This window comes from Herpailurus yagouaroundi, unplaced genomic scaffold (genome assembly GCF_014898765.1).
Source record: "Herpailurus yagouaroundi ecotype Mexico unplaced genomic scaffold, PumYag 165, whole genome shotgun sequence".
In the NCBI taxonomy this organism is placed as follows: Eukaryota; Metazoa; Chordata; class Mammalia; order Carnivora; family Felidae; genus Herpailurus; species Herpailurus yagouaroundi.
Genome location: NW_024412406.1, coordinates 2,180,039 through 2,207,239, shown reverse-complemented (window position 1 = coordinate 2,207,239; position 27,201 = coordinate 2,180,039). Strand labels below are relative to the sequence as shown.

Sequence of the window (27,201 nt, the reverse complement as noted above, 5' to 3'; positions counted from 1 at the left end):
TTATAATGATGGATAATACATTTAAGTATAATTTAGCAAATTACCCTATTCTGTTTTGTAAAAGTAAAAAGTGTGTTATTTTTCATAGATTGTTTTAATTAATAATGAGAAAATATGTTTCTAAGTTCTTAGATGGATTGTGTAGAACAGCTTGAAACAGTAGTTTTCCATCCTATCGGTGATCTATTAATCGGTTATGAAATCAGTTTTTTAGGTTACATGCTGTAGTTTTAAAAGACTAGAATAGAATTGAGTAAAATACATTAGAATAGAAAATGGCAGAGTACATAGGCATGTAATAAAGAGAAGACATTTTATGAAAGCTTTGTTTCAGTATTATGCATTTATATGTAGTTGGTCACAGGGTAACATATGCCTCAAGCTGAGGGTTCTGGTCAAATTCGTTTGAAACCTACCTGTTTAGAAGCAACTATTATTTAGTTCTTCAATAACAAATGGAAGCCTCACGATTGAACTAAGTTTAATGTCTCCAGCTGTATTTTGATGAACCACAGATTACTTTAAATATAAGTATTGTTAGTCAGAAAAAGGGTGGACTTTGGGTTTTACAAGTTTTCATTAAATACTGGCCTTGTGTGTTAAATGCTTTTTCTTTAAAATTATAGTGTGTGACTCCCTATTGATTTATCTCTAAGTTTTCAGTGTATTCTTCATAACCATAGGACAGTCGTCAGTCACGCTTGACATATTTTGACAGGAAACTTCCCTTTGATAGGAGTAGATATATTGATTTACAGGACAGAAAAATTGTTTTAAGAAATAGTATAGTTCTATTAATTTTATGTAATCATGACCTGACAAGGTACTTTAAAAATGAGATGATGTGTGGTAAATAATGCCAAGTCTCCCATTCTGAATGCAATTTAAATTACTAGTTTGTGCTTAAATGTCTGTAGTTTGAAGTGATTTTTTTTTTACTTTTAGCAATTGGTCATTCTTTTATTTACTGATTGTGCCTTGGCTTAGCATTCTGTGAAAGAACCAAACGTGTGATTCTTCCTTCATGAAGCTAGCATTTTTGTTAAGGAAACAAAATAAATGATCATAAAATACATGTGCTCCTTGAAGTCAATAATGATACATATTCATATTTATAACTGTTATATAGGAGTTCCTTTAACAAAATCTCTGTAAGTGTTACTGAATGAATGGATGATTGAATTAATAAATTTGAATAATGGGGGAAAACTGGCATTGCTCATGAATTTAACATGTAGTCTGAGAAAGGATGCAATAATATGAGCTCAAGTTGTTTAAAAAAAGTTTTGGAGGAGATTGGACTGCAGCTGAATTTTAAAGGATAGAAATGGATGGATCCAGACTGGGGAGAGCAAAATTGCTGTCGTGAACTAGGTGTATTTGTAAAGTCTGCCTGTCCCTATCTTTTTTCTCTTTCCAAAGGAAAACAACTCCCTTTGTAGGCTTTGATATTTGGGGGTTGTGGTCGGCAGAATACTAATACATGGAACTAAATATTGGCACCTTAAAGTTGTCTCACACTAATCCTCATAACCTGCGAATGTTACCTGATGCACAAAAGGGACTTTGCAATTATGATTAAGTGTTTGGACTTTGAGATGGCGAAATAAACCTGGACTATCTGAGTGGCTCCAAATTAATGGCATGAGTCCTTAAAAGCATATAACTTTTCTGGCTGTGGTCAGAAGTTTGTCAAGAAGAGGAAAGGTTCAAACTGTGAGAGAGACTTACCTCACCATTACTGGCTTTGAAGATGGGGGAGGGACCTTGAAGGTGGGTTCTCTATAAAAGAAGGATGAGTCCTCACGTAACAGTCGAAGAGGGAGCAGGTACCTCGGTTCTGCTGTCACATGGAAGTAAATTCTCTCGATAGCCTGAATAAGCACAGAATTGGATCCCCTAGAGCCACCAAAAAGGAATGTGGCCGTAGGGCAACTTGATCTTCGCCTGGTGACACCTGTGTCAGTAAGACTTCGAAAATACAGAACTAGAAGATATTTTGTGTGGTTTGTGGTAATTTGCTACAGCAGCATACACTCCAACAAAATGATGGTATGTTTTGCAACGCTCTTCATCTCTCTTTGCATCGCTTCATAGCAGAAGTGAGTCCTGGACCTAAATGTGTCCAACCCATAGGTTAGCCTATGGTATACAAACTCAGGGTCACATAATGACATATAAACTCTGTCCTAGCTCAGAAATAGATGTGGCCAATTAGATTTTCTCCGTTTCTTTCTCTGTACTGTGTACTAGTAAAATAACATAGACAAAAGCTGTAGCTGAAAGATCATGAGGTAAGTCAGGGCTGAATGTCCATGATGGTTCAGTACAAATCAAAGTAATGGAGAATAAGGAATCAGGATTTACCCAAGGAAGGTTGTCAGGAGTACGATTCAAGCAGGTGTACAGAGAAGAGCAGAGAACTCACAGTCCTTGATATAGAGATGGAGGGAGAGTCCCCCTTGCAAATTCCGGTTCCCATTGCCATTCATACATATTCTTCCAACACACCTCTTTCTCCTTTGGATAATTTAGGGGAGTCTTTATTTAAAACCCAACAAGCCTAAAGAAAACATGAATGTTATCTGGGAGTAGTCTTTGACAAAGCCACTGTAAATAGTTTAATGTTGAGAATTTGCAGAGAGGAAACTGGGCCAAGAAGAAAAGACATAGAAGATGGAAGAATAACCAACAAAGGCTCAAACGTCATCTGTGAGAGCACGTGTGGGAAATTACACTTGTGACAGTTAACTTATCCCAGGCCAGCATCATCTCATAGGAATAATAAAGTCAGGAGAAGGAATGAATGGTGACGGGTAGGTCTCCATTCTTTCTGATCCATGGTGTCTTAGGTATGAGGGCCTTGGTGGCTTTGTCAGTCAGTTCAGGGTTCAGGCAGCTGACAATAACTGTCCTTGGTTTTAATGGATACCACCCTCATCCAGGTAGTTAACCAGCCTTGGAATGTACCACTCAGAGACTTTCTTCCCTTTCTTTTTCCCAACAATCCTCACCCTGATGTGATGATGGTGTCTTGATTTGCGAACACCATGAGTCTCCTTTTTCTCAACTTTCCCATCTAGTCTCACCTAGATAGAGCCAGAAAATTATCTTTTAAAACTCCTTTTGATCTTGTTGCTTCCTGAGTCAGAAACTTTAAATGGTTCCTTGACATTTGCAGGATCCTCTATAGTACAGCTTTCAAGGTACTCGGCAGCCTAGTTTCAACTTCCATTTATCATGCCTCATATCCCATTATATTGTTACAGAAATCATCTTTACCAGCCAACTTGGCTCATTCACAATCCCCTAAATATGCCTGTTGGTTTCTTGCCAGTGTGAATTTTGCTTGCTTCATTCCTCTCACCTTCAGGGTGCTCCCTAGCACACTGTGCCCATTCAGACCCTAGTCCTCTTTTGTTCAGTGTCTCTCGAATGTCTCTGGGAAATGCTTTGTCTCTGGAATAGATTGTGCACCTCTTCTTTTGATAAACAATGAAAAGGAAACTTCAGAGCTCCAAGAGAACAAGACCAATGATACTCTATTTCCTTTCTTCCCTAGCAAATGCAGTGTCAAATAATCGTAGGATTTTTCCCTTATCATTTTCATCTTTAGTCCTAAAGGTGGGACTCTGCAAATATCAAATGATCCTAGACTTCAAAGCTGGGTCAGATAGATGAGGCTAGCCCTCTGGCAAGGGGTGTGTTTTGACGTTTTTTTTTTTGCCCTCGGTACTTTACCTGGGGGAGAGATTGAGAGCTCCTGGTGAAATTAAATTACTACCTCAGTAGGTAAATGCCAATCCTCTGAGTTGGTGTGGAAACAAAGGGATACCTCCCTGCCTCCTTAATCAGTATGCAGGGACTTCTACTGGGAAGGAGGATGAACACCCGGCCTTAAGCGGCAGATGTGCTCATTACTCACTCCTGGAGCAGGTCTGCAGGAATCTTACAGGAAAGGGCAGAGTGATCTTGCTTGGCAATCTTGATAAAGGAAAAGGATCATAATCCCTTCTTTTCATCTTTCACATAAAAAAGAAAAATGGTTACATGGTAATCTATGGGTTTTAGGACCACCTTGAGTATTTTCCTGGGACTCCCTCAAAATATGCAGCTCTAATTCTAAATCCTTTAAGCTCTGTTGTCTAAAATTTCCTAAATTCTGAACTCCAGAAAACTGTAGGAAGTACTTAAAACATACATTAATAATTAATTACAGAGTGGCTAATGTCGCTTATCTTTAGGCTTTCACTCTTATTTAAATTGTATGATATGTTTTAATTATTAGCTATTTTTGTTACACTTCCTTAACAAAATTGTAAGATCCTTGAAAGTAGCCACCACTCCTTATTTTGTGTTGTATTTCCAGGGGTGCTCACCCAAAGCTGTCTTTCACATAACACTTACTGAGCATTTACTGTGAATCAGACGCTGCTTTGGACACCCGCATCTTGGCTATGCTAGGTTCTTTTTCTCATTTCTGGAGTGCCATTTGAAAATATATGGGGCGCCTGGGCGGCTCAGTCAGTTAAGCGTCTGGATTCTGCTCAGGTCATGATCTCGCGGTTCATGAGTTCAAGCCCTGCTTCGGAATCTGTGGTGACAGCTCAGAGCCTTGAGCCTGCTTTGAATTCTGTCTCCCTTTCTCTCTGGCCCTTTTCTGCTCTCTCTCTCTCTTTCTCTCTCCTTGTCTCCAAAACAGCAAACCCAGAAAACCGCAGCCAAAAAAATTACTTGCTTGTTCCCTGGATGTTCACTGACATCTATGCACCGGGTACAGGATATCTTATTACACACCTATTTGGAGCAAAAGGGTTCAGAGTTTAGGTGGAACAATTGAGATCTATTTTTCACCAAGGTTTACATAAACTCCGTCACCGCAGTTGAAATCAGAATAGAGATAATTCCAAGAACTTTGACTAGACCAGATTTAGTGTCAGGTGATAGTCTACTCTGTTGCTGATCTTATTTTACTGAAGACTTGTTACCATGACCCTCAGTACTTACCAGTGTCAGACTTGCTCCACTTCGGCAGGTCATTTAAAAAAATGTATAAGCAGTAGAATGATTTCTAGTGAGGAGTTGAGGGGAAACTTCTACACGGATCCCTGAGAACAACTTAAATAATTTCTGGCAGCTCTGATCTGTAGGGCTAATCGTATATATGAGATGAAACCATCAGGACTAGGATACCTCTGTTTTAGCACATACTTCAGGAGATTGGGATTAAGAGACAGATATACTGAGAGGTTCTTCAAATAGTGGCAATTGTAAACTGATGACAACATTTCATTTATTTGTTGTGGCTATTTAGAAGGCCTTTGGTATTCTGCTTTTTTCAGCCATACCTATATACTTATAAATCACAGTCACCACCTCCATGGGAGGCATCACTCTTAAAAGTGATCTGTAATCCAATGCATACTGTGTGTAGTGTATGACTCTCTCAGGTTGCAACACACAGAAATGCATAACACAAAAGTAAGCTCCAGAGCAATAATAGGAAAGTTCAAGATTCAAGAAGTGATGTGGAAACTCACAGGCAGAACAGTAGGCACCGATGATATGATGTCCCTGAGAGTATCACTTTAGCAGGAAGAGGGGAAAAGACATGGCCTGGGTTCACATGAGATAAGGACCTAAAACTGAGACTCCTTCATAAATCTGGGACCCCCTCGTGAGAGGAGGTTTGGAAAAATTCTGCCTTCTGTCCAAGAAAGCTGGTCATCTCTTCAGGTTCTGAGTAGAAAAGAAAAAGAAAGGTGATTCTGTTGGTGATTTCAGTCCACAGCACCGCCTTCCCCTCAAGTGGGCCATGCATGAATGTGGAGTCTGATTTAACATCATGGAGATCTCAAAGTGAAACACCTGAAACCTCCTGGGACCAGCAGAAGCAAGCAAACATTCCTGCAGGAATGTTTCCACAACCCAGGGGTAACAGACTGTCACCAGAAGATAGAGCAAAGATAATGATGAAAAAAAAAAAGACATTTTCAAAAAAGGGAGTCTAACATCAAAGAGACTTTCACTGAAGAAGCCACCAAAGACTACTTCAATACAAGTGAAATTGAACCCAAAAAGAATTTCTTACAACTCTAAAATAAAAAGACAAAGAACCCAATTTAAAAATGAATAAAGGATAAGAATAAATATTTCTTCCAAGAAGATAAACAAATGGACAGTACATATAGGGAAAGATGTTCAATGTCATTAGCAATGAGAGAAATGTAAACTATAGCCACTAGAGCAATTCAGACTAACATCACGATGAAACACCATTTAATACCCATTAGGATGGTTATAATTGAAAAGACTGATAACAATAAGTGTTGACGAAGATGTGGAGAAATTAGAACCTTCGTATGTTGTGGGTGGGAATGTGAAATGAGGCAGCCATCTTGGAAAACAGCTTGGCAGTTCCTCAAAATGTTAAAAATATGTGATTTACCATATGGCTCTGCATGCCCACTCCTAGGTGTATACTCATGAAAAATGAAAGCATGTGTTCACCCAAAAGCTTGTACATGAATATCCATAGCAGCATTATTCATAACAGGTAAAGATGTAACGACTCAAATGTGTATCAACTGATGCATGGATAAATAAAATGTGACGCATCTATGCAATGGAATATTATATAAAATAAAAAAGGAATGAAGTACCGATACATGCTTCACCATTGATGAACCTTGAAAACATCATACTGAGTTGAAAAGCCAGTCACAAAACTTCATATTGCCTGATTCTTCTTATATGAAGATCCAGAACATGCAAATCCATAGAGAGAGAAAGATTATATAAGGGGCTACCAGGGGGCTGGGGGTGAAGAGGAATGGAAACCAAGAGCTAATGGAAATGGGGTTTTGTTTGGGAGTGATGAAAATGTCTTGAAATTAGACACAACTCTGTTGTGTCAAGTTGTTGCAAAAAAAAAAAAAAAAAAAGAACAGAAAGAGAAAAAAGAAAAGGAAAAAAGAAGAAAAGCAATTTGAGATCCAGTGTATAATGTGTAGGTTCAAATAGTAGTGTTTTTCAGAGAGTTGTTGGGAGTAAACTGGGCCTCCTATAAAATCCAGTAAAGTAAAATAAACAATATTAATAGGAGAAACAGTAATAATAAACACATTATTTATATTTATATGCTATTTATATAATAGTAAGTAATTATATTACTTTGCAGTTTATTTTTTTATTTAAAACTTTTTTTTAATGTTTATTTTTGAGACAGAGAGAGACAGAGCATGAACGGGGGAGGGGCAGGGAGAGAGGGAGACCCAGAATCTGAAACATGCTCCCGGCTCTGAGCTGTCAGCACAGAGCCCGACACGGGGCTTGAACTCACAAACCGTGAGATCATGACCTGAGCCGAAGTCGGACGCTTAACCGACTGAGCCACCCAGGCACCCCCTATTACTTTGCAGTTTAATTCCTTTCTGGGTTTCACTAAACCATAGGAATAGTTTACAATAAACTTTACAGATTAACAAAAAACTGCAATTATTACAGTATAGCCACAATTTTCAGTGTTAATTGGAAGTAAAAATGCAGAACAGAGGCCACCTTAGGATGGCTCCTTTCTGTTGGGATGGTTGTTTTGTCCAGTCCATCCATGCAGTTTCTGTAACAAAGTGTTGCTAACTGTCATGTGCTGTAGCCTTTTCCAGTAAGAGGGAAAACAGGATGGGTCCTTTGCTGGGTTTCATCTTAATGAATGTTCCCTACTTTCTTTAGCATCTAAGTTCTTCAAAGGCAAGGGAAGCATATTGTTTAACAGGGAGGAGAAAAAAAAAAGCTTGAATGTTACACACTAATATATTAGCGTGTACAGTCAAATGAAGGACATTTTAAAAAAGCCAATATAACACTGTCACTACTACATATAATAAATCCAGAGGATGAAAGAGTACTAAGTAATTAGTACTGAACACGAATGGCAGAATCATATTGCTGTGTGTTGCTCCTTTTTAGGTGATTCCCATGAGTTTAGAACTGATTCTTTCTCCAAATGCTTTAGCTCTCTCAAGAGCACGTTTGTTACTTTACACTGGAGGAATGATATAATTAATATGGGAAAGAATGAGTACTGCATAGTGAGGCTAGGAGTGTATTGGTGAATACAGATAAATTAAAAACTAATTAATTTGAAATTTATGGACTGGTGGCCCCTTATGCTGTGACACACTGAATGCTTTAGTAAGCAACTGCATAATTCAATGGAAGTCCTAGTGGGAGTGACTGGCAGATGTGGGGATGCAGGTCGCCTGGCATGAATACAGATGGAGCCAAAGGTTGCTTTTTTCCTCTAGTCCTTATTTAATGATTCCATCTTACAAAATATATTATTTAATTGTTGTCTGAATTAAGAGTGCTCGTTTTCGCCTTCTGTTCTTCCAATTTCAATTCTGATATCTAATTTAATTTCTTTAGGAATTATAAACCACATGTTGTGGATGACAGGAAAATATATCCCATTAAGTTTAATTAGTAGTTCAGGCTGATTAGCAATGGCTGAGTAATATCTAAGTGACTTCAGTAATACATTTAATGTGTATGAACAATTCTATTATTTTAAGAAAGGTCATCAACTGAGCATTTGTGATTCTATAGTATATGGTCAATATTTTTTCCTATTTCTAGAAATATTTATTGTGAGAAATGTGTGTTAGTATGTGTTGAATGATAGAAACAAATTCTAAGTGTATTATTGGAAAGTTAATAATGTAGACATTTAATTGAAGCGTATATTTTTGATCATTGATATTTTAAAATTGTAGCAGACATGTTTACCTTGATCATTTCCAAAAGTTTTTAAGGTAAGAATGTAAATAAGCTAGTTTTTTTCTGTTGCATAATTTCATTGTTAGAATGCCACACTATAGCGAATACCTCGTCATTACTATTTACTATAATACTGTTGAGGGGCCTGGGGGGCTCAGTTAAGCAGCTGACTTGATTTTGGCTCAGGTCATGATCTCACAGTTTTGAGACTGAGCTCTGTGTCAGGCTGTACGCTGTGTGTAGAGCCTGCTTAAGATACTCTCTCTCCTTCTCCTCTTGTCCCTCTGCACCCCCTTCCCAAAATATAATACCGTTGTAGAAGAAAGACCACAGACTCAGACATTGGCACTTATGTGAATTGCATCATAGGAAGACTGGGTTGAACACTCACCAATATAAAGGTTGAACCATGAGAGAGCCCAGTTCTTAACAAATCAAAAGAGCAGATTGTCTTTTATGCCTGTGTATACTAAGAGCTCCTCTACCATTTGCTTTGTGCCAACTACAGGAGATAGAGCACTGGTGTCTCTGAGAAGGAAGAAATGGAACAACTAATGGTCAATGGGAGTGGTGCGATGTTGGAACTAACCACAAAATGACAGATTTCAAAGCTGCTATTTGAAAGGTTCTTGGTGATTCGCATTCGACAAAAGCAAATGGAGATTGGAATAGAGGTTAATAGTTGAGATTTTGAAAATAGAGTTTAATACTCAAAACATCGGTTTTCAAAATAATTGTTCAGAGAAGAAAGAGAAGGATGCTAGTATTGAAGAGCTGTAAAAGGATTTTGGTTTGTTCAAGGGAATACAGCATGAGGGACCGTTTTATCTTGGTTCCAACTGACCGGCTAACATGAGGTTCGTGTGTGTCTGTGTATCTGTGTGTATCAGTTTCACATATTTGTCTATAAAACATTACTATGCAGTGTACTGCCTAAGGATGAAACTGACGCTATAATATTCACATAGAATGTCTCACACAACATTTTCATTCTTTTAAAAAATTTTTTAATGTTTGTTTATTTTTGAGAGAGAGAAGGAAAGAGACAGAGTGCAAGCAGGGGGAGGGGCAGAGAGAAAGGGAGACACAATCCGAAGCAGGATCCAAACTCTGAGCTGTCAGCACAGAGCCCGATGCTGGGCTCGAACCCACGAACCGTGAGATCATGACCTGAACTGAAGTCAGACACTTAACTGACTGAGCCACCCAGGTGCCCCTTATTTATTTATTTATTTATTTATTTATTTATTTATTATTTTTTAGAGAGAGAGAGAGAAAGAGGCAATGTGAGTGGGGGAGGGGCAGAGAAAGAGGGAGACACAGAATCCCAAACAGGCTCCTGGCTCTGAGCTGTCCACACAGAGCCTGAAGCAGGGCTCAAACCCATGAACTGCGAGATCATGACCTGAGCCAAAGTCAGACATTCAACTGACTGAGCAATCCAGGCACTCTTCAACATTTTCATTCTTTGTTATTAGTATTTAAAATGGGAAAGTAGAAGAAATTCATTCTGTATCTCTTAAAGTTTTGAAGATCGGAAAATAAACATGTTTAACATTTAAAAGTAATTTTTACTGTCTGAGTCAAACAAATTACTTTGAATGAATTAACTTAGAGGTAGATCAAGGGATCTCATGGGATACCAGTGTGAGCACTGTTTTATGGAGCTGACTCTCAAATTCTGCCATAAATTCACAATGTGATTAGGGATGTTACCCCTTCTTTCTTCATTATGGCTTTCCTTACTCAGTTTTAAAAATTACACAGATTTTTTTTCTTACGATATTTGTTATGTTATAAGAAATGAATTTTTGCTATAGACTTCACATGGTTACAGTTAAATGTCTTTAATGTTGTCTCTTTGGTATGTTTGTATTATTGTTGAAACTATATATTTTTCTATTCAAAAATTTTTATGTCAGACTAGGTCACAGACTACACACACACACACACACACACACACACACACACACACACACAACTAGAAACCTAAAATCCAGAAATAGCATTAAAAATCAATAAGAATTCCATTCCCGTTAGCATCTAAAAGACTCAAAGACTAAAGTAATATAAAAACAGAAATTATGAAACTTATAAACTAATCACAAGAGTTCCTAAAGGCAGAATTATTCAGGCCGTGTTCAGAAAGAGAAAAGGTTCAAATTGTGAGAGACTTGACTGGAATTACTGGTTGTGAAGACGGGGGAAGGCAGGTGGAAGAGAGGAGGGTGGGGGGGGGGGTCTCTAAAAGCTGGGATCAGTCCTCACCTTATAGCCAGGACAGGAACAGGGACCTCACGTTTGCCATCACATGGAACTCAATTCTCTCAGCAACCTGAATGGGCAGGGAAATGGATTCTCCTCCAGAGCCTACAGAAAGATACATTGCCATGTGACATCTTGATTTTGGCTCGATGAGGCCTGTATCAGAAAACATAGAAGAGAATCCTTGTAATCTAGGGATTAGACAGAGATTTTCCAGTATGACAAAAACAAAAAACAAAACAAAACATAAAACATAAAAAATGATAAATTGAACTTTATCAAAATTATAAATGTTTTCTCTTCAAAAACCAACATAAGAAAACAAGAATATAAGACATAAAAAGAAGACAATACTTGGGAAATATGTATCTGATAAGGCTCCTATATTCCAAAATCTCTGCAGAACTTTTTTTTAAAAAGAAAAGCTTGATTTTTAAGAGCAGTTTTAGGTTTACCATAAAACTGGGAGGAAGGTACAGAGATTTCCCATATACTCTTGGCACCCATACACGCATATCTTCTCCCATTACCATCTTTTTCTGTTTTGGGTTTTTTTTTTGTTTGTTTATTTTTGTTTTGTTTTATCAAGAATGAACCTACAATGATACATCCTAATCATCCAAAGTCCATAGATTACCAAAGGGTTCACTCTTGGTGTTGCACATTTCATGGGTTTAGACAAATGCATAATATCATATATCCACCATTATGATATCATACAGGGTATGTCACTGCCCTAAAAATCCTCTGTGCTCCACCTATTCACCTCTTTTCCCCCTACTCCCACCCTGACAAAAGCAGATCTATTTATTGACTATAGTTTTGCCTTGTCTAGAATGTCCTAGTCAACATCCTACAGTATGTAACTTTTTCAGATTATCTTCTTTCATTTAGTAATATACATTTCAGGTCCCTCTGTGTCTTTTCATGGCTTGATAAGTCACTTCTTTTTAGGGCTGAATATTATTACCTTTATTTGAATGTGCCACAATTGATTCATCCATTTACCTGCTAAAGGACATCTTGGTTACCTCTAAATTTTGACAATTACGTATAAAGCTACTAAAACATTCATATGTGGATTTTTGTGTGGATATAAGTTTTCAATTTATTTGAGTAAGTAAATGGATACTTTTCAACAATAAATAGAATGAACTACGTATTGATGCATGCAACAACATAAATGAGTATCCAAAATATTGTGCTAAGTGAAAGACTCCAGCACAAGAGACTACACATTGTATCATTTCACTTATTTTGAAGTTGTAGGAAAGACAAAGCTGTAGAGACAGAAGGTAGATCTGTGGCTGCCCGATGATGGGGGTGGAGGTGAGAACTGACTGTAAATGAGCACAAGGCAATTTTGAGGTGATGAAAGCATTTTAAAACGGTATTATTATAACTGTTGCACCACTGTATAAATGTCCTAAAATTGAATCGTGCACTTAAAATAGGTGAATTTTATGGTACTAAATTAGCTCGATGGAGCTGTTTAAATTTATTAAGCTACCCTCAAAATGATTTTAAGATTATTTTCTGTTATTAGTGGGAAAAGTACATATCTGGTTAATTGAAAAAGAGATATTAAAGGCAAAAACACCCATCTGGAGAGAAGACCATCAGGCTACTACCTGAAAAATTTCAGAGTGGCTTTCATGAACTCAGTAAATTTCCTGTGATAGAACATCTGGCTGAGAAACCTGATTTTATCAGCATGATGAGAAATTCCATTGTCTCATGGGCCAGAACACATCGCAGGTGAAATGACAATTTCACTTATAAATCGTCATGAAAATACATTGACATTTTTGGGAAAAAACAGGCAGTAATTTCAGCTTATGTGAATGGCTCCTAAGCTATATTATAATCAGAAAATTACTTGATAAGCACAGACTCAAAACTAGTGAAGTTAATTAGATAAAGTTGGTATTTACTGGTATCAGGATACAGTGGCTTGTTCACTCTGCGTCATGACAGGATGGCTTTTTCCATGGCCAACCCCCTCAGATGGATGACACAGACATAAATAGAGATATAGATACAGACAGATATGGAGATATAGATGCAGATAGTTACATGTGTTTGCTTGATTGATTCCTTTCAATCTAGCAATGGTAGATTTGCGTTTTTCTGCACTGAAAATTAATTTGATAATCAATGTTTTATATAGTCAGAGGGAAAATTTATTGCTTTTTATGTTAGTTTTCTTTTACTACATAATCAAAGCTTAGCACCTTAAAACACCAAACATGTATTATCTCAGTGTTTGTAGATAAGGAATCCAGAGTCTGAGTGCCTCGATTCAAAGCTACTCATGGGGCTGCACTCGAATCATCTCAAGGTCTTCCTGAGGGAACTTACTCAATTGTGGCCCTAGGCAGGCCTCAGGTCCTCTTTGACTGTTGCCCAGGTATTTGCCGCATGGGCCTCTTCAGAAGGCAACTCATGATATGGCATCTGGCTTCCCTCAGACCAAGTAAGCTAAGAGCAAGCAAGAGCATCCAAGTAGAAACCATAGTTGTTTTGTTACTCATCTCAGAAGCCAAGCCTTTCACCTCTGCCACATTGTATTCTACTCAAGGGGATAGTATTACACAAGGGTCTAAATACAGTTTTGTTTATGTTTTGGGAAAGCCTCACTCTCGCTGCTGACATCATTTGAAATTTCATCAATGGTGAAAATACACAATTCATACAAAGAAAGACTGGGCAAAATGTATGTGTAAGATTCTTTTGTTGACAATTGAACAACAAAGTCCTTTTCATTAAAAATCAGACAGTATAGGGGTGCCAAGGTGGCTCAGTCAATTGAGTGCCTGACTCTTGATTTCAGCAGAAATCATGATCCTATATAGGATCAAACCCTGTGTTGAGCTTAAGATTCTCTCTCTCTGCCTCCGCCCCTCTCCCCAAATTGTGTATGCTCTCTCTTTCTCTGTCTCTCCTAAAAAAAAAAAAAAAAAGAAGAAAGAAAGAAAAAAATCAGACAATATAATGATAAGAATGGAGAGAGGAGACATATTTTGTTTGAGGTGATTGGGGGGTGGTGGAAATGAGAGGTACAGGGTTACTTAAATAGCATAAGCATCATGCTCCCATGTACATTATTACTATCTTTTTTATTTAACATCAGTCTGATGGAACATAAGAGAACTAGGAAAAAGTAACTGTAGAAGAGACATCTTTTTTATCTCTCTTTACTGTTCCCTCCTTATTCGTTTATTCTTTTTCATTCTAAAACTTATACCCACTTTGTGATTAGTTAATTAGCAGGAAAAACATTTTTCAACCACCAAGCTGTTCTGAAGCCCCCCTCCCCCAATCCAGGGTCATGATCAAATACCAAGAATGATTGCTCAAATATAAAAATGAAATATGAATTTTTAAAAATTTTAACAATTAAATGTGGTAGAGGGTTGGTGGTGGTGCACGTGTATGCCTTAGTTTAGGAAGCCATTGATAGGTCTGCGTAAATGATCTCTACTTCTTTCCCTTCCAGAGTTGGTTTTTAATGACTTTTTTTACTATTATTATTTTGCTTTGCAACTTAATATGAGGGAAAACAAATGTTCTCCTTTGGTTAACTTCAGGGAGCTTAGCTGTATATTCAGTGAATATTTAGTACTCTGCGTGATCAGTATACAGTATTATAAAGCTGAGGTTACTTCTTAGGTAGTATTTAGCTTAGGAGCTAAGAAGAAACATTGGAATTTTTATTCTAGAAAGTAAAAATAAAAGCACAGGTTTTTTTAATTCAAGATTTCCTTTTTGAACACTACAGCAAATCAAAACCTTTTTCTTAAATCTCGTAGCCAACATTGATAAAACTTGCTGACACCATGAGAGACTATTCCTTTGGTCTTGACAATTTTTTATAATTTTATGCCTGTAAGTCATGAAAATCCAATTCAAATGATCATAGGCAAATTGGAGATTTTATTGAGAGAAAGACTTCTATATTCTTGAAGAGAGAATTAAAAAACAAAACTGTATATATGGCTGGAACTCTGTCAAGAGTCTTTCTGTCTTTTCTCTGTAGTATATGGCATATGAGAGGGTAGTCTTTAAAGATAGTCTTTAAAGAGATAGTCTTTAAAAGTCTACCCCCAAAATGAAAAATCCCAGAGATATTATCTTATGGCTCAGGTTTGGGTGAGGGGTCCACCCTGAATCAGTCACTTGTGTCCTGAGGATCAAGGTCTTGTGATTGATCTTCAAGGTGTTTCTCTTGAACCATCTCTTGAACCAGCTACAGCCTAGCAGGTGGTGTAATACATGAGCATTATGAAAGTTATAAGTCGACTTCTTTTGACCTTTAAACCTAATATATTTTATTTTTAGACATTTTTATCGATAATTCTATGGAATATCTAACAAACATTCTCAGTTCCCCATACAACACTCTCATCGATAATTCTATGGAATATCTAACAAACACTCTCAGTACTCCATAGAGTACAAGGAGGAGTGGTTTTCAAAGGAAGGGAAGAATGTTAGGAAGTAAAAACAAAAAGTCATTTTCATCTCTAAACAGCTCATGTTCTTGAAAACAGCCTATTTGTTCAGTATGTTAAACAAATGTTCAGATTAAATCCAGTACGACCTGCTAATCTAATATTTCATAACCATATTGGGAAGTGGTGAATACATAAGTTGGATGCCAATATTAGAGTTCTTCTACAAGCAGTTTGAATTACCAAATCAGCAGTAATTTTTCTCATTGAACATTCCTTTCTTTCTTAAGGATAGCCCGTGGAAAGATAAAATATCCTCTAGTCAGTTTTTCTAATTTCTTAGCGAGTTCTCTACAGATGTAATGTTCGAAATGAGTTAACTAGGTGTCAGTGGCTTTGAGACAGTCTTTATATTTTGGTTCTAAAGGGAAAAAAATTAAGTTTACTTTAGCAATCTACTTTAAAAAATATGGTGTCATTCATGTCACAGCTCATTAGCCTACACTTGCGTATAAGAAATCATATTGATCATCATTATGTGTTTAATCTCAAAACATAACTGTGTGATCTATATATGTTATTTGCATATTGTATCATAACCTTTAAGTCAGAAGAACCCATTGATAATAAGCTGGGGTTTTTTTGTTTGTTTGTTTCTTGGTTAAAATTTATGATATTTTGGGAAGAAGAGCTCTGGAGACTGACTTTGAATCCAAATCTGCCTCATGTTAGCCAGTGTGAATACGGACATGATTCGTACTGTCTTTGAGCCTCAAATTATTATATACTCACTTGCATTGTCAGGACGGTTAAGTGCTGTTGCATGTGGAAGGCATCTTTGTGGACCATAGTGAGGCTCAGCAAATGTGACTTCCCTTCCATATTGTAATTGACTCTGGCTTCCACAGCCTTACTACATTGCATTTTACAAAGTACTTTCTTGTAACCTGTGCTTTTTGAATCTCACAACTTCTTTCCATGGTAAGGAAATAAAGCTGTTATCTTCACTTTAAAGTTAAGCAACTTGAGAAAAAAAGTTGAAAATCATACACATTCATTCAGTATACCTCTGGAAACTTTATTAAAATTAGGTGTGTGAATTAGCCCTGCTGTGGTCATCCTATTGACTCAGTCCTTAGGCCCTTATATGTAGACAGCAGTGGAATGAAAGAGAATGTAAGGAGAATCACAGGACAATGAAGAGGTGAGTGTTAAATCAGGTGTGATATTTAAAGTTTAAATTGGACTAAATTTGTATTTGCTGTAGATATCTTTTAAGGAAAGGAAAGAGCAGTGTAGTGGTTAGAGAATAAAATAAAGTGATTTGATATTTGTACCCCAGGAAAGTTTGGACTTTTCAATAAAGCAATTACTGTTACAGTAAAACCTTGGATTGTGAGTAACTTATTCCATGTGTGTTCTACAAGACGAGCCAAGATTTCTAATAAATTTTAACTTGATAAACGAGTGATGTCTTGCTATACAAGTAGTATGTGGTGCTGAATGAAATTCGCTTTGATTGTGTGTATGTGTTTTGGATTACAAGCTTGTTTCTGGAACAAGTTATGCTCACAAACCAAGGTTTTACTGTACTAGATTCTAGTTTATGTTAAAACACATGTTTATCCTCAGCAATTTGTCCTCACCAATTTCTTTTCCCTAAGAGATAAAGGTGATGCTGACATAATAGTGAAGAAAGCCACCATTATCAAAAGAACAAGGTTTGATGTTTGCCTCTGTGTCTTTTTTTATACCTCTTACTTACTCCTTCAATATTCATGTGGTACTTGTTATGTTCAGGACATTTTTCCTAGTGCCGGAGTTTCTGCAGCCAATAAGATAAATAAGTTCTAAGCTCATATTAGGGAATTTATATTTAAATTTGGGGAGAAATTCAATAAACAGTAAAATCCAGAAATAAGAGAATTTCAGGTAGGGGCAAGTGCTGTGGAGAAAATGCAATTAAGTATATTAACTTCCTTTTGCTGTTAGGGGCTTAAAACAATGCAAGTTTATTCTTTTAAAGTTCTGGAGGTCAGAAGTCTAAAATCAAAGTGTTTGCAGGGCTGTGTTATATCTGGAGGCTTCAGGAGAGTATCTGTTTCCTTGCCTCTTTTGGCTTCTAGAACTCCCCTGCATTCCTTACTTCATGTCCCCTCCCTTGCATCACTCCAGTCTCTTGCCTCCATCATATCTTCCACCACTGATTGTAAACTTCTTGGCTCCTTCTTACTTGAACCACTGTGATTATATTTGGGGTATTTGGGGTCTCTCTGGATAATCCAGGATAATCTCTTATCTCAAAATCCTTAATCTCATCTGCAGATCCCTTTTGCCATAAATATAAGGTAATATTCACAGATTCTTGGGATTAGGCCATGGACATCTTGGGTTGGGGCCATTTTTTAGCCCACTGGGTGAGGCTACCTTAGAGAATGATTTAGAAGGAGAATGATGTACCCTCCAGATAGGGGTGATTTCTCTGAAGTGTTAACAGTTGAGCTGAGATTTAAATGCTGAAAGAATATATATTCCATCCTTTTGTGTGTGGTAAACTATTCAATGTGAAAAAATATTTCCTTTGCATTTGGCCACATTTTCTTAGCAGAATCACAGTTGATGAAATCGCCATATAATATGTTGCAGTTACAATCTCCTCATCACCAGCAACCATTGTTGAGGGTCCTTGAGAGTGGAAGGGAGACACAAATCTTGGACCCTTGATAGTGGTACTGGTGAGTGAAATTCTCATTAATTATATGAGGTTAGGAATTCACATTGTAGTGACTTTCTCTGAAAAGATTGTTAGTACATATGAGAAGATAGAGTCTACTGATTCCTCTTCACTACAACATTAAATTTGTGTCTCAGTCATGAATATACAATACTACTCTTCTGTTTGCCCTTGAAAAGCTTTCAAGAGTAAACTATTTGCATTAAATCTCGGCAACAGTATCTCTAATGTCTCTAGATAGGAATTGCACATGTGGCAGAGAACAATATGCTGAACTTTCTACACAGAAAGTACTGATTTAGAGATATTTTTAAAATTTTCATTGAAAGTCAAGAGGTAATATATTGACTTATTTTCCCTGAAACACCAGAATATGCAATGCCGTATATGTAACAAAATATGTTTATGTTCCTAATCTAGGCAGATGGAAAGTTTCCATTGGAAGTATTATAAGAAACTTGGTAATAGCTTTTTATTTCTGGATTTAACACCATATACATAATGAATACCAGATACATTAAATAACGGTTCATGCGATTTCAAAGACCCTGACTTCATCTTTGTAGTGATCGTGCTTCCTTGAAAATAGCATATCTCAGCTTTGAAGTCATAGGACCCCGAATTGCACTAGTGTGGATAGGTGATCCATACAATTTTTGGGGGTAAAACTTGGATTGAATTTCATATATATGTGTGTGTGTATGTGTATAAATATATATATATATATATATTTTTTTTTTTTTTTTTTTTCCCCCAAACTGGAAGAGAAGCGGTGTGTTCCTTCCCGTAAGTGGTTAGTCTGCATGAAAACTAATCTTTTGGGAGGAGATAACGTGTTTTGTTGTGATCCCATGAGGTAAAAACATGGAGAGTAGTCAAACTGCTTTTTTCACTTCGGTTTGTTTTCCAGCTTTAAAACTCTGGGATGCTGTGAGCCTGTGTTTTCACACTTTGATTTGCATGAGGAGGAGGTGTGTTATCACCAAGACAGAGATTTGTGTGAGGGGCAAGTCCACACTGTTAGCTATGCAGCACTCTCATTAGCACTGAAAAGGGTGTTAACACGCATAGAAGATTTTTCCTAGGTCTAGACCCTGGCTTGCTTTCTTTTTTTTAATTTTTTTTATTTTTTAAATTTTTTTTTTCAACGTTTATTTATTTTTGGGACAGAGAGAGACAGAGCATGAACGGGGGAGGGGCAGAGAGAGAGGGAGACACAGGATCGGAAACAGGCTCCAGGCTCCGAGCCATCAGCCCAGAGCCCGACACGGGGCTCGAACTCACGGACCGCAAGATCGTGACCTGGCTGAAGTCGGACGCTTAACCGACTGCGCCCCCCAGGCGCCCCCCTGGCTTGCTTTCTAAGTGTCAATCCCAGTTGAAGACCCAACTTGTAGTGGAAGCTCTAAAGGGAGCAGTTTCTTAAAACCCCTCAGGACGCTGAGGAATATCCTCAATATCCCTGGAGAATTCTAGATATATGAACCAACACGAGGCTATTTCAGATGTTTTCTGCTACTGATTTAATCATATCGGTTTTGTGCTCTGTCTCTCTCTCTCTCTCTCTCTCTCTCTCTCTCTCTCTCTCTCTCTCTGTGTGTGTGTGTGTGTGTGTGTGTGTGTGTGTATGTTTAGTATCATCTTCCCTTGCAGGGAAAAGTGGAATGGGGTATTTGATTATCTGCACACTTATCAAGCACTAAGCTGTTTGAGTATATTTTTTATCCCCAAAATGACTTAAAAAGTGCAGGGTGTTACAACATGTGAATGAAAGAATTTAGCACTGTAAGCCAAACAGAGCTGTACCCAGGGTGTCCTCTCTTGAGTGTTTTGCTGTTTAACTGCATTCCCCTGATATTTGCTTTACCTTTGTTTCCAGAATTTTCTTCATCAGACTAGTACTGTGTATGAATTATCAGACCATTTTTGGAAACTCATCAGGGGCTAGTCTGTCCTAAAGATCCGCCCCAAACTTTTGTTCTTTAATCAATGTTGATGAAAATACAAGAATATTAAGAGCAATATCATATATGTATATGCACATATATATGAAATATACATATGAATAAAATTATCTGATATATATATTGTACTCTGATAAGTTCACTCTCTCCTCCTACACCTTTTCAATAGCGTCAAGTGACTTCCCATTTCTTGAGCAAAACTCTGAACTCTGCCATCATCTAGCATCTGCCTTCTTTTTCTGTTTCCTCTTAATTCCAGTCTTCTCTGTGTACTTTGTGCTTCAGCCACGGAAGTATCCTTTCCTTTCAATTCTCTGAGCATGCCCTGTTCTTCGCTACCTCATGAATTTATGCATGAAGTTTCTTCTCCTTGGAGATCTCTTACCCTGGTTTGGTATGGATCCGGCTTCCTCTTACCTTTCAGGGATTTTCTTAGGAAGTACATTCTCAGAGAGACCTCCTTCCTAGGAATTTTATCTGAAAGGCTCCCCTCTGTTTTCCTCTATATGTACTATGTGGTATATATGCACTGTATACCACTGAGAAAATTTCCATTATATATGTATGCCTTTGTTAAATTAGTGGTAGCCCCCTTTCTCACTAGATTGTAAGTTCCACAAGGTCAGGGACCTTATCACTTTGTTCTCTAGTATAGACCAGTGCTCAGTAGTATGGCTGGCATATAGTAATTCTAAGGCATATATGCATGAACAGTAAGTAAATAACAGTATTATTATTTTTTTTTCTTTCTCCTTACCCTATGGTGTCGTCCCTTTCAAATTGTGAACTTTTTGGTCTGCTGGGAATAAAAAGGCAACGGGAGATGGGAGGGGGGTCATAACTTAAAGGTTCATCTTTCCAGTACTCAAAAACTCAACCATGATTTATATGGTCCTGTTTATTTATTTGTTTTGCCATTCGTATTGAAGTCGTTGTATTGATCAAAGGAGAATGTTGTTTTAATAGCTAAAGAGCAGAAATCCAAGCAAGAGACAGGAATAAAATATATGAAGTCACCAAAATCAGGTGACTGTATATTGGTCACTCATACTTTATGTGTTAGATCGAATACATAAGGAGAAATTACAGAATGCTTATTACTTTTTAGTTTTCAAAAGTGAAGTGAGCCAAGAAAACCCTTGAAACTTGGCAAAATGGAGCAGAATATTCAACTACAATATGTCAATTACATATTTCACTCTTGGTTGGCATAGAAGTCAGACATCTCCCTTCCCTATTTTTAATAGCATCATAGTATAATATATCACCTAGAAATATAGTCAACAGTAATTAGAAGTGTAATCATTGGTATTCCAGATAGTCCTTTTTGGAAAAAAAAGTTGAGGGAACAAGTTGGAAAGAATTTGTGTTACAGTGAATATGATAGCAATGTGTAAATTTTGAGTTATGTGTAAAAGTATTAGCCTGAGCCTACTGTTGGATACTTTCCCTGGGTATTTCTGACTTGTTGCCTTTTCTCTTGACGTGAGTCAAGTTGTTGTAAGCAAAAGTCATACACTTGCACGTCTGTGTTATCCACCTGCTCTGCTTGTAGGTAGCAACACCACCTAAAAGGAGTTACATAAAGAAAAAGGCAAAAGTTCCCTCTCATATTAAGAAATTATCTTATAAAGAAGGAAGCTTTTTTCTTTGCTCCATCTTTGTTCAGGGGACATTGGCTTGAGGACATGATCCTGGAGAGGTAGCATCTGTCTTGTGACCAAGATGTAATTAACCTGAGGAAGATAATCCAACGTGATGTTGCAGTTGATAAAAAGAGGTTAGGTCTTTATATAATCACTGAATGAGTCTTGGAACCAGACATAATTTTAGTGATCAATTAATACTCTTATGATTTATGCCACAGTTAGTCAGACTTTCTATTATTTGTAGCTAAAAGCATCTCTTACAGATTTATTGCTTTTCTTATCACCAAGGATTCTGGGATTACTCAAGGCAAGGACAGGGGATAGCATATCTAAGAGATTCAAAATTTGCTGAGCGATAGGGACTTGGAGCATATATGATGTCACATAATTCTTATGGTTACTGAAATGACAGATACCCAGATATGTCATGTAATTCTTACGGTTACTGAAATGACAGATACCCAGATGTGAATACATATTCTAGTGGAATAATAAAAGGTGTCAATTATATTTATTAAATGGAGCGTTACTTCAAGATGATTAAAAAAATAAAAAGAAAGTGGAGGTCAGAAAATTAAAGAAATCAACTAAAATAGGATATCATTTTGTAATACACACTGTAATTTTGTTTTATAAGCTAAAAACAGAACAATAAATTAAATAGATGCAAATACTGCAAAGTAGGCTTTATAGAATTATTCCTGTATTATAATAAAATGTGGCTAGAGAAAATACCACAATGAGAAGCAATCTCATTCAATGATAGGCATAAAATTTTTCCTTCCCCAGATTACCAGGTGTGAAAACATCTTATTTAGTAATACCATTTTCTTCCAATTTTCCATTATGTGAAAGGTTAGTTATTCTCAGAAAGTCAAGCAGTAATGCAGAAAATTGCTCTGTTTGAGCAATTGTTTTTTAGCTTCTAAAGTCATCTGTAGTTCAACACTAGAGAAATGTATGTTAGGCTATATAAAGTTCATTTTTATTCTCTTATAATAGTGACATTGGTGTTTTGTTTAACAAGCCAGTGCATGTCTAGCTAAATAATGAAATGTTTAGATTCTTAAGTAAGTCACTTAGAAATATTTAAGGACCAATTATGTGGTTTTCAATTTTTTCTTGTTTACTGATGTTTTTGCCATTCTGTAAGAGGATTGTCCAAGGGGAACTCTTCAGGAAGATAGACTTTCAATATAAAGAATTCATAGATCACTAACCATATTTAGCCTTACCGTAGTCAGGCTGGGCATTCTCTAAAGATTTTTGGATTAAAGGAGGCTATGAAGTCATTAGCTGGAAGAGGCATGGGTTAAAACTCATTTGACAGAGACCCTTCATACACCTCATAATGGCGAAAGATAGGGCCAAATTCTTTCATTATAACTAGTATTTTTTCCATTATCTTAAAATATCTACTTTGAATTATTTTAATTACAGTGAAAGATATAATAATTTGGAAACCTAAAATTAGTGTCACTTCTATGCTAGGAGCATATTCAATGCAAGGCCTAGTTGGGTGTCTGTATTTAAACTGAAATATTCAGGTGAATTCCTTTCTCTTTGGAAAAAAATAAAATAAAAATGTGAAATACAAAGGAGCAGAGAGTTGAAGAGAGACAGGAAAGGAGACATGAAAAGGGAGAAATACAATTGTATATGATGTTGGAAAGCAAAAACTTAATATGTCTATTATTTTTTTTTAATTCTAGCACATAATTTAGCCTCCATGAGATTTTGGATATTGTTCAAATTCCAAACATGGCTCTGGTTTGCACCTCTGAGGAGCTAGGAACTTTGATCAAACCTATGATTCCAGTGATAACTACAGTGGTGCATTTCAGTGCTGCGATTAAAAAATAATCTTAACATGCATTCAAAGATGTAAAAAGTTATTTAAGTGTGTGTATTCCAGAGAATAGATAATAAATGTATCTTGTGACTTGAGAGTTATCATTAACTTAATAATGCTAATTACTAGGTGATAAAAAGTATTATTGAGATCTGAGCTTTACCTCATGTTTTTAAGACGGTGGGACTAAGCCTGAGGACAAGCATACCAGTGGGAGACAAATAATGAATAAACAAAAATAAATCATGTAATATGGCGGATATTTAAAAATCCTATGGCGCATGGCATGGGGAGCAAGAGTGCTGGGTTGAAGGAGGTTACCATTTTGAAAAGGTAGTGACTTAGATGACATTTGATACAGGACTGAAGAAGGCAAGATGAGGAGTTATATGGATATCTTGGGAAGACAGTTCTGACCTCAAGAACAGCAAGTGCAAAGGCTCTGGGGTGAGAGCTTTTTCTAACATGTTGGAGGAACTGCAAGGTGGTCAGTGTGACTGATGGGGACTAAAAAAAGGAGAGCAGTCATAGGAAATAAGGTCAGACAGAATGATAGAGGCAATTGTATGCAGTGTTGAGGATTTTTCTTTTCCTGAGTGAGAATAGAAGTTATTGAAGACAGTTTTGGGTAGAAGAGTAACACAATTTGACTTAAATTTTAAGAGAATACATATGTGTGCCAGGTTGATGGAAGCAGCAAGACCACTGAGGAGGATTTTGGAATAATAAAAGTGAGAAATGATGGTGGTTTAGACCACAGAAGTAGCAGTGGGGTAGTGACAAATGATCAGATTCCAGATATATAATGAAGATTTCATTGGCAGGATTTGCTGATTATTGGATTTATGGTGTGAGAGAAAGGGCAAAATCAAGGGTGACTTGAATATTTTTGACTGGCATAACTGAAAAGATAGAGGTCTCAGAGATGGCATAGATATGCCTTTTCATCCTACCATGTTTGGTTACATGAAAGCAGAAACAAGGTACGGGGAGTGTTAGATGTAGCCAAGATTGACCTTTTGCTACGTGTGTACAATGAGGCAGGAGAGTTGTTAAGGAGTTGGGGATATATGCAAAAAAGTTATCATTATGATGGACGAAACGATTTAATCTGATAAGTAAAATGTGAGGAAGGTCTGATAGGGTGGGAGTGGATGACTTTGGGTAGAGGTCACATTATGGAAAAGAGGAGGTCAAGAGACTGTGAGGATAGGTCATTGGCAAGATCATTGAATCACCAACATTTTTGAGTTAGTGCTGGAGAAAGTGACAATAAACCATGAGCTGAAATCCTCCAGGAAAGAGGAGAATTAACTAGGTGATTGGTAGATAAATCAGAAAATGAGGGGTCATGGGTGATATCTGGTTACATGACATTTAGAAGAGGAGATTTTAGGAAGAATGGAGGGAAATGGACTGGAAGTGGCAAAAAGAAAAAAGAAAACCCAATCGTTATTTCACAGGCTATGGAAGACAAACCAGCCTCCTTAATAGTGCTTAAGAGAAGCATCACCCTCAGGGGCAGATAGGATTTAATTTGAGTAAGAGGATGATGGGAATATTTAGGGAAGAATGTGGGTGGGTCAAGAATTTTGCTGATAATTAAACCTGAACTCTAGAAGATCTTGTGGTTTTAGGACCTGGATAGTGGTGGGTGATGGAGTCATTAGGGGATGTAGAGGATTATTAAAAATTTTTGTTGGGCTTGAGGGATGACCTTGGATCCCGGATTTCTTGTGATGACTGAGAAATCCTCACTTTGCTGACTTCTGTGAATACTGAGATCAAATCACGTTACCATCAAATGTCAGTTATCTTAGAACCAGGCAAAGGGAGGGCTGCTGGTAATCTTAAATAAGAGGAAAAAGGAGATTAGTCCAGCCCCAGTGGGCAGATAAAACCTGTGGGCTGAGTCTCAGGTTGGAAGTCAGGTGAAAGAGCAGAGTACTGAGAAATGTGTGCAGAGCACCAAGAGTATTGGTTACAGCCATGATTCTCAGTATTTTGGCACATTCTAAACATTTGGGATCTTTAAAAAACCCCAGCGCCTAAATCACAACCCCCAAGGCATCAGTATTTTTTTTTCAACATTCCCCAGTGATGCCAGTGGGCAGCCAAGTTTGAGGACCATTGTGCTACTGTATCTCTTAATCCTAGGATATTCAAATCACTGAAAGCATCTGTCCTGTCATCATTGCTGATTCTCTCTTCTTCACTTGTTATCTGTTCAAACTGTGACAGGGCCTCATTTTTCAGTGGCTTAGTTTGCTATATAAATAGTTGCAGAATCTCACATTCATCAATTACGTGGAATTCTGTGTCTGTGGAAGATTTGTAATGTCACATTGCACTCCTTTTGTATTTTAGTTGCATATTTATTGTTCTGCATTTTATTCTCTTATATGAAGCCATAATTATCCAACAAAGATGTTAACCCCAAGAATGGAAATCGATGCAAGATATTTTCATTTTATCACTTCTTTGCTTCCCCATCTAAAAGGGGTGTGTGGAGATGTATAAAAGGAAAATACTTTTCTCTGATATATTTTATTTGCTTCCCAATACTTATAATTTATTTAAACAATTAGTATCATTGAACATTTAATATTTTAATTTCTTGATATCACAAATCACACATTAATAAATTCAGGAATGTATAATTTTTTATGCTTTCCAAGTAAAAAATTGTACAGGGCAAAGTTAAACAGGCAAGGCTGACTTTATTTAAAGCTATCACAGTAGCGGAGACAGAAGAGAACCGAATCCAGCTCTACGAAACAAAGGGCAGAAAGACTTTTAAGTGCTGGAGTGAGAGGAAGACCAGAGGCCATCTGTGTTTACATCTGTTGGTTTTACTCAGAAGCAAAGTAAACTTTCTCCAGTCTTTGTGACAGGATGTGGTTTTATCATTTGTGGCAAGGCACCAGCAGAAGTTAGACTCCCATTCTTCCACAGAAACTGGAAGATAGGGGGCGTTGTCTCCCTTTCGTTTACATTTCAAAGAGATGGTTCCCAGGTCCTTGAGAAAGATCTGCCTGGATTGTAAAGCTGGCAAAAGGTTTTTAAAAAGGTTTAGGTCTCAACGGGCAAAGAGAGAATTCACAGCTGCAAGTTTTCCAAAGTCCTAAGAAAAGGAAGCGGTTAGGGATTAGAGTCAGAAGTCTCTCTAAAGTTTAGTCACACTGAGAGAATGTTAAGGTTATTTTGATCAATGTACATGTCATGTTAGTTCTTAAGAGTTGTGAATTGCTGGATGAGTGCAAGAATGCTTTTAAAACATTTGATTTATACTAGAAAAATGCCATCAGAATTATTTTTTTAAATGTATACGTTCACTGGTAGAGTATGAGTGCTTCCATTTTCCTACATGTGTGCCAGCATGGAACTGTTAAGAGAGACTGTTTCCAGCTTTGATTTCTATTTTGGCCAATTTGTAGGTGAAAAATGAAATACCACACTTTCAATTACCCATGAGATTGAACTTTAAAATATATTTATTGTCCAT

The 27,201-nt window shown here is 37.1% G+C and overlaps 1 protein-coding gene and 1 long non-coding RNA gene across 8 annotated transcripts in view; one reads left to right on the top strand and one right to left on the bottom strand.

The window, feature by feature from the left end:
• Window positions 1-27,201, top strand: part of RALYL (RALY RNA binding protein like) — a 718,636-nt gene that overhangs the window by 68,911 nt on the left and 622,524 nt on the right. The window lies entirely within an intron of this gene.
• LOC121038047 (uncharacterized) lies at window positions 830-15,784 on the bottom strand. The gene is made up of 3 exons (XR_005794116.1): window positions 15,770-15,784; window positions 14,892-14,896; window positions 830-2,989 (listed from the first exon to the last, which is right to left on the bottom strand). It is a non-coding gene; the product is annotated as an uncharacterized LOC121038047 (long non-coding RNA).